The sequence below is a fragment of the Durio zibethinus genome, chromosome 15 (assembly GCF_047325235.1).
Source record: "Durio zibethinus cultivar Kanyao isolate XHJ-2024 chromosome 15, ASM4732523v1, whole genome shotgun sequence".
Taxonomy (NCBI): domain Eukaryota; kingdom Viridiplantae; phylum Streptophyta; class Magnoliopsida; order Malvales; family Malvaceae; genus Durio; species Durio zibethinus.
In genome coordinates this window covers 11211392-11227805 of record NC_143176.1, presented here as the reverse complement: position 1 = coordinate 11227805, position 16414 = coordinate 11211392, and the positions used below count along the sequence as shown (strand labels likewise).

Here is a 16414-nt window from a genome sequence, read left to right as displayed (position 1 = left end):
GTTTATATGATGATAACTTTTATCATTGCAAATTCTTATTATATTTGTAACAACAAAAAAGTTGTTGCCAAATCTTGTTATATTTGCAATGATTTTTATTGTCGTTACTAATTATTTTTTTAATGTTTTATACAACAAAAAAAAGTTATGAATATTTTATCAGTTTTGTTATGGCACTACAGGGGTTTAGCTTTTTAGTGGTATTTTTTTTAATATTTAGTGGCATTTATAAACGCCACTAAAAGATTTGCAGCATTTGCAAAAAATGCCAGTCAGAGTGCTGGCTATACATGCGTCATAAAAAATAGTAGCATTTTATAGAAAACGTCGCTATATTAGTAGCGTTTGTATTTGGAAAATGCCGTTATATTAGCAGCATTTAAATCTAGAAAATGTTGCTAATATAGGGGTGTTTTTGTTTGGAAAATGCCGCTATATTAGCGGCATTTGTATCTGAAAAATGCCAGTATATTAGTATCGTTTGAATCTAAAAAACACCATTAATATAGGGGTGTTTGTATATGGAAAACACCTCATATTAGTGGTATTTGTATCTAGAAAATGCCGCTATTTTAGTAGCATTTTTATCTTTAAGATGCCACTAATTTAGTGGTATTTTTATCAAAAAAACATCGTTACCTTAGTGGCATTTATATCAAAAAACACCACTAATTTAACGTGTTTTCTAATAAGATCATCGGTAACTTTAGTGGCATTTTATGGTACAAACGCCACTAAGTTATTTATTTAGTGATATTCTTGAACGCAAATGCCACGAAGTTAAGAAATGTATTTTTTTAAAATAAAAAATTTCTGTTAATATTTATTATTTTCATAAATGAGCTTAAATTCTTAAACTGAAATTAACATAAACATAATTCACATTCAAATACACATCTAATTAACACAAAGTTTAATAATTAATATAATAACATTCAGATTTTTTAATATATTAATAAAATAAAAATTAAAATGTATGAAATTGATGACTGTATAGATTTTGAAGGCTGTCAATTGATGAAGGAATGTTTCCACCTTGGTCACTAGCATGCTCAAGAACCTACTGAATAATAGCATACAAATTTTAACACTTCATTGTAAGCTTTTTTTATATTAAAAAATATAAATATTTATTAAATATAATACCTGAGTTGGTGGACCACCGAGATCAATTCTTGGAAATTGTTGTTGCACAAAATTCATAAAATGATCAAATCGATCATGCAACTACTGAAATTTTGCACATTCTTGCTCCATTCTAGCACATTCTTCCTCAATTTTTGCACACTTCTATTCTCTTTCTGCTTCTAATTACTAGAACTGTTGTTGCATAGTTTGCAACTCCTCTCTCAATATCGAAATGTCTCATGAAGATTGACTTGCTAAGAGCTACATCCATAGTAAGTGATAGTGTTGGACTTAATCCAAGGCCTTGGATCCATCCATGCCTTTCTTTTCTAGCAACTTCTAGGAATATCCAATTTTCCAATTCTTGCATGTCGAGAAAACCATCAGATGCTACTTCAATCTCAGCAGTCATTTTCTTTTTCACTTTCTCCTGTAAATTAGTATATACAACTATCAAGTTTAATGATTAGTTGATAATATGTTAAAAAGAGTAAATATTTACTTTCTGTTAAAATAGATGTTACAAATTACCATAATTTTTTGTGTTTCAACATTTATGTAAAATTCATCTTTTTTGTGTGTGTTAAGCAAAAAAGTTTCACACGTCCAATTTTACTACCCATCTCATTCTCTTATACCAAAAAATATGTTATTTGATATGATACATATCAACCGTAACTTATTCATGCATATCATGCTTGTTAATCAAGTTAAAAATTTTTGAATAATTTTAATATCATGTATTTATATTTTGGCCCTTTTAGAACACAATAGTCTTAAACAAATGCAAACAATAAAAGCATTTTGGCCTTTCACACATATCGATCATGGTTGGACAAGTTTAATATCATGGATTTAAGCCATTCAAACTATTGAAAGGCTTCCAAAAGTTTAATTTGTAATTTTGTCTTTTAAAGGTAAAAATAGTCCAAAATAGACATAAACGATAACTTTTTCACCCATATCAACCATAGAAACCAAGTTTAATCAAACGGACAAGTTTAATATCAAGTATTGAAGCTATCCAAACTATTTAAATAGAATAATAACAACAAATTTGTATTTTTACCTAAATAGACATAAACAATAACTTTTTCATACATATCATTCGTGTCAACTAAGTTCAAAACTTTCGATAAGTTTAATATCATGTATTGAAACTATTAAAACTATTAAAACAAAACAATAACTGTTAATTTGCATATTTACCTTTTAATAGCAGAAAAATTTTATTCATTGGAATAAGTTTAAAATCATAAACTTACTATTTTTTTTTGCTTTCTTGCAAAAAAATTTTATCCACTTGTGTGGCTATATTTCTATTGCTTTCTGCTACCAATCCCAATCTATTCTCTTTCCTGTCATAGAAAATAATTACATATGTAGTAAAAATATAAATATTACTAACTTAAACCATTAAACACTTTCATTATTTCATTCTACTATACAAAGTTATAAATTAGTACCTTTCTTTTTCTTGAGAACCAAAATCTAACTAATTGTTCATATTACCACCTAATCACATTATAAGGTAGATTTTTTATCGTCGCCTTTACAGTAGTATTTTGATCGAAATACTTATTCTTCAAATTATGCTTATAATCTTTCCATTTCTTTCCCAATGACTTAAGCACAAATGAAGTTGGTATTTCAAGTATAAATCTTGACTGTAATAATACAAAAAGAAAAGTTTTTATTAATAAACCAAATTTAAAATAATTAATTTTTTTATATGTAATTAATTATCCTAATACCTCAATAAAGTTTAAAGCATCAGCCTTAACTTCTACTAGAACTTTATGCCATGTTTCATGATGAATAGGCAATTTCATTCCATTACGGGCAAGCATGCCTAGAAATCCAACCAATAGTTGAGCCTTTTCATCAATTGGTTGCCTATTAGAGTTTGCAGACACTACAATACGCTAATTCAGAAGTAGTGCAAACAATTCCTTCAAAGTTGTCTAGCCTCTGGTCCTTCATTGACCATTGTTATCAACTGCAAAAAATAAAAAAAAATTTGTAAAATAATAAAAAAAATTTGTAAAATGGTAATATTTTTATCATTATAATCGAATTCTAAATATGGGGTATCTGATACCTACATTCAAATTTAAAGCATAATCAATTGACGAGATACTATATAAACTTGGACCTCCCATATTACCAGATCCAATATCAGTTGAAAGGTTATAAATGATTAAGTTAGATCCGACAGTACGTTCATTCCCCTCCAAAGGATTCAATCCATCACCAATATCAACAAGCACTGCAAATGGTTTTGAACTAATATATTTGATATGTATTCCTTTTAATCTATTCCTTCGTATTGTAGCTTACCTACATCATAAAAGTGAATATATAAAATATATTAGTTTAGAACATATATAAAGACATTGAGAAGTTAAGAAATCATAACCTACAATATATAAAAAACATATCAATTTAATTAAATCAAAAGATAATGTATGATTTACAATACAATAAATATACAATAGTGAAGTGACATTAATTACATACAATCATTTACTACATAGTGTCTTAAACACTCGAATTACAAAATATAGATGATCCATCATGGTTCATAAATGTCTTCATTAACATCTTTGCAGACCCATTAAGCATAGGTACTAGAGATATTTTCATCCAAGTTTTATTTAGCAAAAGGATAACATTCAGTTCCATATTCAACATCATCTCTTATATCTAACCCAATATCAAATAAGTCTCTAGGTGTGTTTTGAAGAACAATAAACCAACCCAATTCTTTGGCATCTTGAGAATAAAAAACTTATTTGACTTGAGATGAAAAAACATAAGGTTCATCAATGAGTTGTTGTCCATGTGAATTAATCAAGAAAAATTCACAAGTATAAATCCATACTGATCTTTCTTAATACCCTTCGCATTATTCACATCAACCCAATTACACCAAAATAAGACAACTTTCCACTTGCCATAATAATTCAACTCAATGATGTCATTAATCACGCCATAATAGTCAACATTTCCATCTAAAGGGTTTGTATCCCTAGCATTGGCATAGCTAGTAGTTGATGAAGTAACAACAACTCTTGAATTTTGTGTACTTCTAAATCTCTTATAGGATTTAGCGTGAAATCTAAATCCGTTAATGATGAAACCTTTGTATCATTTCATAATCCTGTTTGGACCTTGTGAAAGACACTTCACTTCTTCACTAACAAGCTTTCCACTCCAAACCTATAAAAGTGGAATAAATATATATATGTTATTAATGTTAGTTATACTGTAAGCATCTATCTAGATTTCTCGTAATGGGAAGTATGGCATTACTTACAGTTGCTCCTATTCATTCATGAAAGTTTTTTATGAATAACTTATCAAGCTCTCGAGGGTTTGATTATCGATAATGTGTAGGAGCTCTCAAATTATTTCTATACTCACTACAAAGCATCATGATAAAGTATTAACAATAGAAAAAAATATAATAAATTATGCTTAATGTAATGAATAATTTCCTTGCTAAAAAACTTACGTGCGAAATGATTCAATAAAGTCATGATGAAAAAGAACATATAGATGTGCTTGTGCCCAAGATTTATCATCTAACTCTACCATTTCAGCTTTGCCTATTGGTTGTCTAAGCCTTTGAAAAAGATAACTATAGGCAGAGTCAATATGCTCCATATCAACATTTCTCAATGGTTTATTAAATCTCATTTCAACATCTTCTAAATAATGAGAACAAAATGTCATACACTTTTCTATTAAATACCCTTCAACAATAGAACCTTTCGGATAGTATTTGTTGCGACAATAAGACTTTAACTTCCCCTAAAACCTATCGCATAAAACATTAGTCATATATCTTTTTAACTAGAGTGGCATGATCATCAATAAAAACCTAATCAATCTATTAAACAATAATACCTTTCAATAGGATACATCCATCAATAATAAACCAGCCCATTGACTTTTGTTTCATATGAAAGGTGGATAACGAAATGCATCATAATATTGAAGATGTTTGGAGGGAAAATCTTTTCTAAATGGCATAAAGTAATCGCGGCTCGATCTTGAAGTTTGTCAAACTTTTCCACATTCATACATTTCCCACATAGAGATTTAAATATGTTACTCAATTCAATTACCATAGAAGTGACTTGCTTTGACATTGATGAATGTAAAGCAATTGAAAGTAAGTCTTGCATCAAAATGTGATAATCATGTTACTTTAATGAAAAAATTTTTTGCTCCTTCAAATTTACACATCTCGATATATTTGATGCATAGCCATTTGAAACTTTGACATTTTTCAAAACCTTGCAAAACACATCTTTCTTAGCTTTAGAAATCCTAAAACAAGTAGCAGGCAATCGATATTTTCCATTAGGAAGCAACTTCGGATAAAGGGAAGGGCGAATCCACATATAAACTAGGTTAAGCAGACTCTTTAAGTCATCTTTTGATCTTCTATTCACATTGAGAATTGTCTCGATAAAATTTTTGCAAACATTCTTCTTTATGTGCATCAAATCAAGGTTATGGTGTAATAAATTATATTCCCAATAAGATAACAAAAAAATACTTCTTTTTTTCCAAAACTCAAACTCATTGCGGTCATCTTTTTCATCATCTTCTTTATTACTTTTGAACATCAAGATCACCAACTTCAATATCAGTGTCACTAACTTTCATAATATAAGGCTAGAATCCTGCAAAGATGTCCCTCACTTTTTTCCTTGATGGAGTCATTTTTTTATAAGTAAAATTGTTATCTTTTAACTTTGACAAGATATTGACCCACTAATGGGTAAAGGCGATATTCTCAACTCTTTAGTTCCATCAAATAGATGTTTTTGGAATCTAAATTGATGATTATAATCTAACCATTGATGATGTCCCATATAACAGAACTTCTTACCATTAGGTAACCACTTCAAACATGTTTGTGCAGCACAACATGGACAAGCATAACGATCTTTTGTATTCCAACTAGATAAATTCGCATAAACAAAAAAATCATTGATAGTCCATAATAAAGCAGTACATATATTGAAGTTCTCTTTTTTTTATGCATCATAGGTCTCAACTCCTTCTTATAATTGCCTTAACTCTTTAATAAGAGGTTTTAAGTAGATGTCTATATCATTACCCAGACCTTTTTCCCTAAGAATTATCATAGACAATATAAATGATTGTTGCTTCATAGCAATCCATGGTGGCAAATTGTAAAGAATCAATACAATTGGCCAAGCACTATAAAAAGTACTCATCATTTTGAACGGGTTGAATCCATCAGATGCTAGTCCAAGCATAACATTTCGAGGATTAGATGCAAAGTTTGGAAACCTAGAATGAAATGATTTCCATGCCAAAGAATCTATAGGATGCTTCAATGATCCATTATTTGTCCGTTTCTCATGATGCCACCTCTTGAATCTGTAGTTTTGAAAGACATAAAGAGTTGTTAAAGTCTTCATATTAATGAAAAATAACATAAAACCTTTACATGTTTTTTTTTTACACAGACCTCATCCCTATCTTCATTCAACCTTTCATCGAGGTTTTTATCCACCCAATGAGAAATAACACACAAATGACAAGATTCTTGATTTTTTCTATCATCCCAATACAACATGCAATCATTGGGACAACTATGAATTTTTTCATATCCGAGACCTAAATCCTTGATCATCTTCTTTGATTCCATACAAGATTCAAAGATTTTTGTAAAAAGAAACATTTTTTTCATAAACTCTAATAATAAAGTCAGAGTGTTTCCCATCCATCCATATAAGTATTTTAAGTGAAAAAGATGAACACAGAAAGATAACCTTGAATGCTTCGATCCCTCATAAAGTTCTTCATTCATATCCTCAAGCAACCTATAAAACTTTGATGCTTCTTCTCTAGGTTGTTGGTCACGTGTACCTATCCCAGGATTACCAAATTCATTCATTTCAACATTGGACTAATTAAATCCATCATTTTGGGGAGAAGGATTACATAAATGTTAGTTATGAATTTTAAAAGCATCTCGCAATATGCCTTTAATGTCATCTGCTATAAAAGGATCATGTTGGTGTTAGAAAGCCCTTGAAGTTGAAAGAACTCTAGTGAAAGACCTTAACGATACAGACTCTTTATGAAAATATCAATTAACATATCCCGAGATAAATCCAATACAAATTAAATGTTCAAAAACAACTTGACGTATTTGCCAATCAATATTAGCACACTTCACACATGGGCATAATATCATATTATCTTCACTTGTATTCTCAAATGCAAAATTAAGAAAATTTTCCACTCCATCTTTGTACTCTTGACTTAATCTTGACTTTTTTATCCAACTCTTATCCATTTAGTACTTGCTATATTATTAGACCAAATGTATATAAATAATTTATATGAAAATGAACATGTAAAATACTTAAGTTTACTATATCTTAAACAAAAGATAATAACAAGACCAGTACTTACAGAAAATAAGAACTCCTTATTGTGAAGTATTTTATTAGCTACCTGATATTATGAAAGTTAAAACTTTGTTGCTAACGTAGACAGTACCTAAGAGAATTTGTAGTTGGGGTTGAAATAAGGTAAAATAGGTACAAAGGAAACTAACAAAAGAAAAAAATGAAAGGGAAAGGGAAGTGGATGATGGGTTACAAATGGGTATTTAAGTAAAGTGGGTGTTGGAGAAAATTATTTAAACCAAAAAAAAAATCACAACTTGCAAAAGTTGAAGGAATAGTCGAATGAAGTGTAAGCTAAAGTAAATAACTAATGAATAGTCAAAATATCTAAAAGATAATACTCGAATACTAAAAGCTAAAGAAAAGGGAAAGTAAATTGTAGTTTGTCTGGAAAGAGAAATAGTAAAATAATGAAGATGAAGCTTGAAGTTGGTGATTGGATGCATTAAGTTTGGGGATAATTTTATTAGACCGGATAATTGAAAGTGTTTACTAAGAGAAACGCCTTCAATAATTTCCTCCTAAATATTTTTTGAATATATTATAGGCACCTTCAACAGAGTCATAGTAGAATTGTTTCAAATTATTAAAGGCGTTTACACCTTAAAAAAGTCTTCACTAATTTCATCTAATTTTTATGGCATATTTATTGAAGGCATTTTTTGCGTAATACGCCTTCAATAATTCCCTCATTTTTATCTGTGAATATCAGTGGAGGGGGTTTTCTACTAAAAATGCCTTCAATAATTTCCTTCAATAAACCCAAACTCAAATTTTAAGATAGTTAGTGAAGGTGTTTTATTCTAGAAAAACACCTTTAATAATTCCTTTTAAATTTTGTACATAATTATTGAAGGCATTTTTTTAGAACAAACACCTTTAATAATTTCCTTTAAAAATTTTTGAGATTATTAAAGGCATCTTCCAGTGAAAAATGCCTTTAATATACTAGTACTCAAATTTTAAGGCAGTTAGTGAAGGCGTTTATTCTAGAAAAACTCCTTCAATAATTCTTTTTAAATTTTGTACATAATTATTGAAAGCATTTTTTTAGAACAAATGCCTTTAATAATTTCCTTTAAAAATTTTGAGATTATTAAAGGCGTCTTCCAGTGAAAAATGCCTTTAATATACCAGTACTCAAATTTTAATATGGTTAGTGAAGGCACTTAATCAAAAAAGAATGCCTTTAATAATTCTTTTTAAATTTTGTAAATAATTATTGAAGGCATTTTTTGAGAACAAACGCCTTTAATAATTTTCTTTAAAAATTTTTGAGATTATTAAATGCATCTTTCAATGAAAAACACCTTCAATATATTAGTACTCAAATTTTAAGATAGTTAATGAGGACGTTTAATCCAAAAAAATACCTTTAATAATTCCTTTCAAATTTTGTATATAATTATTGAAGACGTTTTTCTAGAACAGACACCTTCAATAATTTTCTTTAAAATTTTTTAGGATTATTAAAGGCGTCTTCTAGTCAAAAACACCTTTAATATATCGGTATTCAAATTTTAAGATGGTTAGTGAAGGCATTTATTCCAAAAAAATGCCTTCACTAATTCCATTTAATTTATGTACGTAATTATTAAAGGTATTTTTTTATAGAATAAACGCCTTTAATAATTTCCTTTTAAAACTTTTTGGGATTATTAAAGGCATCTTCTAATGAAAAATACCTTCAATATTCCACTACTCAAATTTTAAGATGGTTAGTGAAGGCGTTTATTCTAGAAAACTGCCTTCACTAATTCCATTTAATTTATGTAAGTAATTATTGAAAGCGTTTTTTGAGAAAAAAACCCTTCAATAATTTCATTTTAAAAATTTTTTAGATTATTAAAGGTATCTTCTAGTGAAAAATGCCTTTAATATACTAGTGCTCAAATTTTAAGACGATTAGTGAAGGTGTTTATTCTAAAAATATACCTCCAATAGTTCCTTTAAAATTTTCTACATAATTATTAAAGGCATCTTTTGAGAACAAATGCCTTTAATAATTCCCGTTTAAAAATAGTTAGGATTATTAAAGGCGTCTTCTAGTAAAAAACATCTTCAATATTCCACTACTAAAATTTTGAGATTATTAAAGGCATCTTTTTGTATGAAACGTCTTCAATAATGTTGAGGGGATTTTTTAAGGCGTTTTTTCAAAAAAAATGCCTTTAGGAATTTTTTATAATTTTTTCAAGAAATTTATTAAAGGTATTTTTTGCATAATACACCTTCAATAATTCCCTCCATTCTTATCACGAGAATATTAGTGAAGGCGATTTTCTACTAAAAATGCCTTCAATAATTTTTGTTCAGAATTATCGAAGGCGTTTTTTCTCAAAACACGCCTTTAATAATTTCTTTTGAAAATTATTTTTTGGATTACTAAAGGCGTCTTTAGTAAAAAACACCTTAAATAATCTCCAAATAAAATTTTAAAAGGATTATTGAAGGTGTTTTTCCTAGAAAAATGTCTTTAATAATAATTTCTATATTCATTCCCCTGTCTTAAACATTGAAATCACAAACTGTTAGTATGCAAAATGATTAAAAGCTGCATTAATCAACCAACCAAACCCATAAGCACATTTCTATGAGACTTCTGGTTTCTTTATCCCTATCATCACCACTGACCTTTAACAAATCAATGGTACACACCTCTCTATTTATCGATGTCTTTTTTTTTTTGCTTTATTTATTGTATTATTTATATTATTCGATAGAGCTATTTTTTTTTATTCCTTACCATTTACATATGCATATATATATTTATTATTTTCACCATAGGCATAGTCGTTCAAGCACCTTTCATTGTATGTATGCTAGTTATGTGCAGTTTTCTTTAAATATTGTGGTTTGCTGAGCCTTGTTGTGTGATATTGTTTTGTTGAATGGTATTGCATGATATTGGTATGCTGAATCGTATGCTGAATGGTGTTTCTGAATGGTTTACTAAAGAGTGTATCTAAACACATTGCTGATTGGTTTGCTGAATGGTATTTCTATACATAGTATGGTATTGGTTGTATTTAATTACATACAGTGTTAAATTTAGATGGTTATTTAGTGTAATTCATATAATTATGATCAAAATCATAGGTATTATGCACTCCAAACAACATCATTCTCCTTTTAGTGAACATGCATAAGACATACTTGTAGGCCAAAAAAGAAAAAGAAGGAGCTCAAATAAACAAATTAAAGTGAGTGACATAAAAATTCATATTGACTTCAATCAAATTAGGCAGCCTGTGTCTAAAAGAGTTGCCAAGTTGACTACTCATATTGGAGCTATCATTCGTAGTAGGATTTCAATGACGTACACCAATTGGCGACAAGTTCCTAATGATCTAAAGGATCATATATGCCAGTCGGTTGTAGTATGTTTATTCAACTATTTTGTAAAATTTGTTAAATGATCATTTAATTGAAATTCAATGTGTTCATACTAATTGTGTTAAATTATTTAGGAACGGTTTGACATCCCAATTGACTATAAAAAGATTGTGTTGCAATTTGCTATGAAAGCATTCAGAGACTTTAAAAGTAGATTGACAACCCAATATATTTTACTGCTAGCTGATTAAGGTGATGTATTGGTTGTTCCACCTGTGTCATAAATAGATGTAATAAGTGTTGAAGATTGGACAAATTTTGTTCAATATCAATTTTTAGAAGATTTCTCAATACACAAACCCATTACAAAAAAATTTGTTTATAATTTTTTATGCAATATATCATTTGATCTTCATAGGTGATTGACATAATTTCTTTTTCTTGTAGACAATCAAAGAAAACTAATGAAACATTTGGGTCAAACAACAATATCACCATCGGATAGTAGGAAATGGATATTCAAATGTGAAGTATGAGCTTGTACGTATTCACACACTTGTTTTATACTCATTAAAGAAAAATCATTTATGAACATTTATTTCATACATTCTGATTCTTATATTTTGGTAATTTAATAGGAATCAGCAAACTCTAGCATTGAAGTTTCCAAATAGGATATCTGGAAACAAGGACATCTACGGAAGGATGGATCCTTTACAGATGAAGTAACCAAAAAAATGGTAAAAAAGATTGTATGTATAACTATTTTTTTAATAACATGTTTGATTGGCATTGTGGTTGTATGATGACTGTATACCAGTTGTAGACACCCATTTTTGTCCGAGCCTAATTAGGCCTATTTTGAGCCCAATTAGGCCCATTACAGCCTAATCTGGTCCAATTAGATTATTATTATTATATTTATTTTTTGTTTTTTATTTTTTTTGTTCCTTTTCTATTCAATCTGCACATGAATAGAGATCAGGATTTCAATATTTTTGGGTCAGCACAGAATGAAATTAATATTGCTAAAATTTTACACCTAAAATCTCGTATAGGTAGAATACAATCCCAGGAATCAAGCCTGGGATTGATTCTGCTCGTTTCTCGAATTGATCCTAGGTTGCCTATAAATTGGACATATTCTATAGAGCAAGAATAAGAAAAGATACACAAAAAATAGAAAGAAAATTGTTAGGGAAGTTTTGGGAAATTCTTGGGCAAAAAAGGTTCTAGGATTTGATCTTGAAGTCTTGGTGTTAGTTTATGGGTTCTATGAGTGAATTAAGGTTTTTGGGGTGAATTCAAGGCCTTACAAGGTTTAGGGAAGGTTTAGAACCATTTAGGAATTTTTTTGGATTTTTCTAGAATATTTTCTTGAATTGTTTTGGATTTTTCTGGGTTTGGTTGAACTTTCCAATGAAGTATGAATTTTTCAATGAAGTTTTCGACGATCGATTAAATTTTTTGATCACATTTCAGCCAACTTCTCAGAAACTGGTGGTTTTCCAAATTTTGATGAATTTTTTGACAACTTTCTAGAAACTGGTGGATTTTTTTATCCCAGTTGAAGTTTTCAACGAAGATTTCTAGAAAAAAGGCAGGGCTTCTTGGTCTAGAAAGAGAGAAGGTAGAGGGAATTCTGAAGCAAAGACATTAGAATTGGCTTATATAGCTACCTAGAATGACACTGTTTTGGTAAGTCGGGATCTGCGTGTCGACCCGAAGACCTGCACGCTGACCCACATCCTGACTCGACCCAATTGTAGGTTTTTCTTTTCCATTTTTATTTTATTTTTTAATTTTATTTTATTTTATTTTATTTCTAACCCATTTCTTATTTTGTTATTATTATTATTTAAAAAAAAAACAAAACAAATGAATTAAAAAGAAAAACAGAAAGATTACTTCTGCCATTGATATCCTTCTTGAAAAATATATTTTTTAAAAAAAAATTTGAAAATAATGTTTTCAAAATAATAAATAAATAAACAAAAATTTTTGAAAAGTTTTACTGTTATAATAAAATTCATAAGTTATTTGGTAAAGCAAAAAAAAAAAATGATGATGATCAAGGCTTGGATAATTCAGAATGAAATTGGTACCATCCTTTGGATGGGCATTTTGGGGGTGCTACAACCTTCCTTATGCGCAATCGACTTCCAAATCTAACTTCTGTTTTGCAGATCAGCTTCAATCAGTTGGCCAATCACACCTAACCAAAAAAGATTGGAGGTGACTCTCTTCCATTCCAAGTTTAGCGATAGGTCTACGGATTTATATGTTATGACAACTTGGCAACTCCACTAGGGAAATATTAGAAAGTCAAGCCAGTAAAATATTTCTTATTATCCAAAACTTGTCTAACAAATTTGAAATTACCTCTTTTCATTGCTTATATCTGCTTTTATTATTGCTTATTTCTTTGCCTTATTATTTATTATTTATATTTGCCTGAATATTTGCTTATTATATCTGTCATTCATTTGCATGTGCATAACATAAGCCCTCCACTCGGGCTCTACCTTTAGGAGGGAGTGAAGTACCTATGCCTTCATGACATATCATGTCTCCACATGGGCCTATAAAATACTCCCACTCATATTGAACCCTTTTCGCTTGAAACCTATAATGGGTGAGGATTAAAGTGCCTTACTAGTTTGTAAAGGACCATGATGTAGGGAACAATTTGGAAGCCTTTTAGAAATGGCCCAAACCACATATAGTCGACTTTAAAAGCCCAACCATAGATAGAGCCTTATTTTCCCACCCTCTGTAGGTAATCCAAAATTCTAAGTCATGTTGTTATCTTAATTGTTATATTTTCCCTATATTTCATTGAAATTACTAACTAATTTCTTTGTCTTCTTTTATTTCTTTTTGCACACATTCATGAACATATTTACAGATTGCATAGCATTTTGCCCCAAAGTTGTTTCAACAAAAAACCCTCATGGATTCCATAGCACGTCAACTTTGCACCTCATCTATGTTGTTTAATTATGATTCTCCCACATAGGTGAAGATTGAATTAGATAAGAGGCAGCTAGAAGAAAGAGATTCTTTACTATCTGGTAATGTCCCTACACTATTAGGAGAAGTCCACCTACTCTTCAAGCACAATAACTTAAAAAGCTTATTAGACATATGAAATGGTATGATCGCTTCAAAGTAGGAGGCTTTTTGTGAGAAGTTTGGACATATAGCCTATCTCTTGTCAGTAGAAGTTGACTACTCACTTATCAGGGTGATGGTACAGTTTTGGGATTCTTTCTACCGATGTTTCATCTTTAATGAGGTTGATCTAGTACCAACCATTAAGGAGTACTCAACTCTGATGGGTATGCATCTATTGTATCTTGGCCTAATATACATGAAGAAACATAAATCAGGGAGTCATAAGAAGCTGAGTCAGATGCTAGGGGTGGGAAATGAGACTATAGATTCATACATTCGAGAGAAAGGTGATCACAAAGGTATTTTGTAAGGGGTTTTCTGAAATTTCATTAACAAGCATCCGATGATGACCAAGGAATGAATACATTCGCTCTAGCCATATATGGGTTGGAAGTGGTGGATCTATTTGAACAGATTGAAAGAGGCTATAACCCTTCACCAGTTATCTTTGCAGAAACTATCAGATCTCTAAGTTTTTATAGGTAGATGGACAAAGCACACTTCATGGGTTGCATGCCCTTTTATATATATGGATAAAAAGCCATTTTGAATGTAAAAAAAGTACCTTTACCAAACTTTATTTCTATACTTGGAGTCTGATTAGAGAATTCTGTCAGAGCACTTAGCCAGAGGCAAAAACTCAAAAAGAGTGGAAATGTTTGCTACAGGGGCTCACAACTAGTCAAGTCAGATGTTTAGCTCCATAGATGGGTAGAGAACCTATGCTATACCAATGTGGAGATGAGACAGGGATGTTGCTTCTAGTCCTATGGGGGTCAACAAGTTATGCCCCATTAATGGTAAGGAGATAGTATTCAGCTGAACAATTTATTCCTATGACTTGCAAGCTTGGCTAGTTCAACTACTCATATGGGGAGCCTAAAACCTTTCAAAAGATTGATAACATAATTAAAGCCTGGAAGAAGCCTAAGAGAGCAAGCCTAGGGCCATTCACTGATTAAGTTACTCAAAGGTATTTGGTTTGATCAAGAGATTGCACTTGGGCCTTAAGGTCATCACTTACCCATGGGTCAAAAGTTTGATAAAAAGCTTTCGAAATTAGAACATGAGATGGAGAATGAGAAACTAAGACAAGAGGTCTTAAAGCTGTAGGAAGAAAAGGACCAATGGTAAAACAAAGTAAAAAACCTAGAAGTCCAAGCCCATAGAATTTCCAAAGAATACAGCAAGGCCCAAAAAGTTGTTAGAGAATGGGATGATGCCCTAAAAGAGTTGAAAGAGTTACAACATGAGCATAAAAGGTTACGCATATAGGTACAAGCCAAAGAAATAAACAATATAGAGTTGGCTCATGAAAATGAAGAGCTAAAAAAAGAATGTGACCACATAGAAAATACTTTCATAGAGATTGAGCAGGAAAACCAATAGCTTTCAGACCACATTCTGACTTTGACATTGAAGTTGAAGGAATAGAAAAATAATGTCAGGATCCTTACAGAAAAGCACAGGGAATTATCTTATCCAGTGTGGTGCAATAAAAAAGAAGGGTTAGGGAGACAAAAATACATAGAGCATCTCACTGCTCATATAGGCAAGATCGTGATTCAAATAGGCAAGATGGCAAAAAAGGCTGAGACTTTGAGAGCTTTGATCACACCAGCAGGGGAGCATAGATAGAAATTATTGAACTTAATTGAGGAAGCTAAGGACTAGTATGAGTAAGTTAGGCATTTCTATAGAGGAACAATATTAGGTTTGATGTAAAATAGACTTCTGTGGAATAAATGAAAGTTTCTCTTTGTTAGATCTTTTTCAAGAGGTAAATATTTTTTTTAACTTTTTGTTTTCTTTCATTTGCATCACATTCATTCATGCATTCATTATCATAACATTGTCATTAAATCTTTAATTATGGTACTAAGGTGCAATAATAGCTTTTCATCAATACAATACTTGGGCTCGAGCTAGAAAGATGGAATAGAACAATACAAGTCGCTTTGAAAGGATAAAAGAAGCCCAGGAAGCATTAAAGGGAAAGCTTAGCCAAATTTTGAAGGCCCTAAAGAAGATAAATAGGGGAAAATTAGTGGAAGAAGATACTTCACAAGAAGCTACCAATTTGACGTATCCTCCAAACTTTGGCCCAATATAAAATCAAATCACACCACCATTCCAACCTTAACAGGCAACTTATCCAAAATACAATTACCCAAGAATGACTTATGCACCAGGTTATGAGAATGTCCAAAGCTATGATAATCCTCTCTTTGCCAAAAAAGCAGCTGAGCCCATCTAACTCCCTACTGTAAAAGAGGTAAAGAAAAAGGAAAAGCCACAAGTAGCTATGC

General features: G+C 30.5%; 1 pseudogene; it reads right to left on the bottom strand.

The window, feature by feature from the left end:
• Positions 1-1273: 1273 nt before the first annotated feature.
• Positions 1274-5321, bottom strand: LOC149514666 (uncharacterized; annotated as a pseudogene).
• Positions 5322-16414: the final 11093 nt, after the last annotated feature.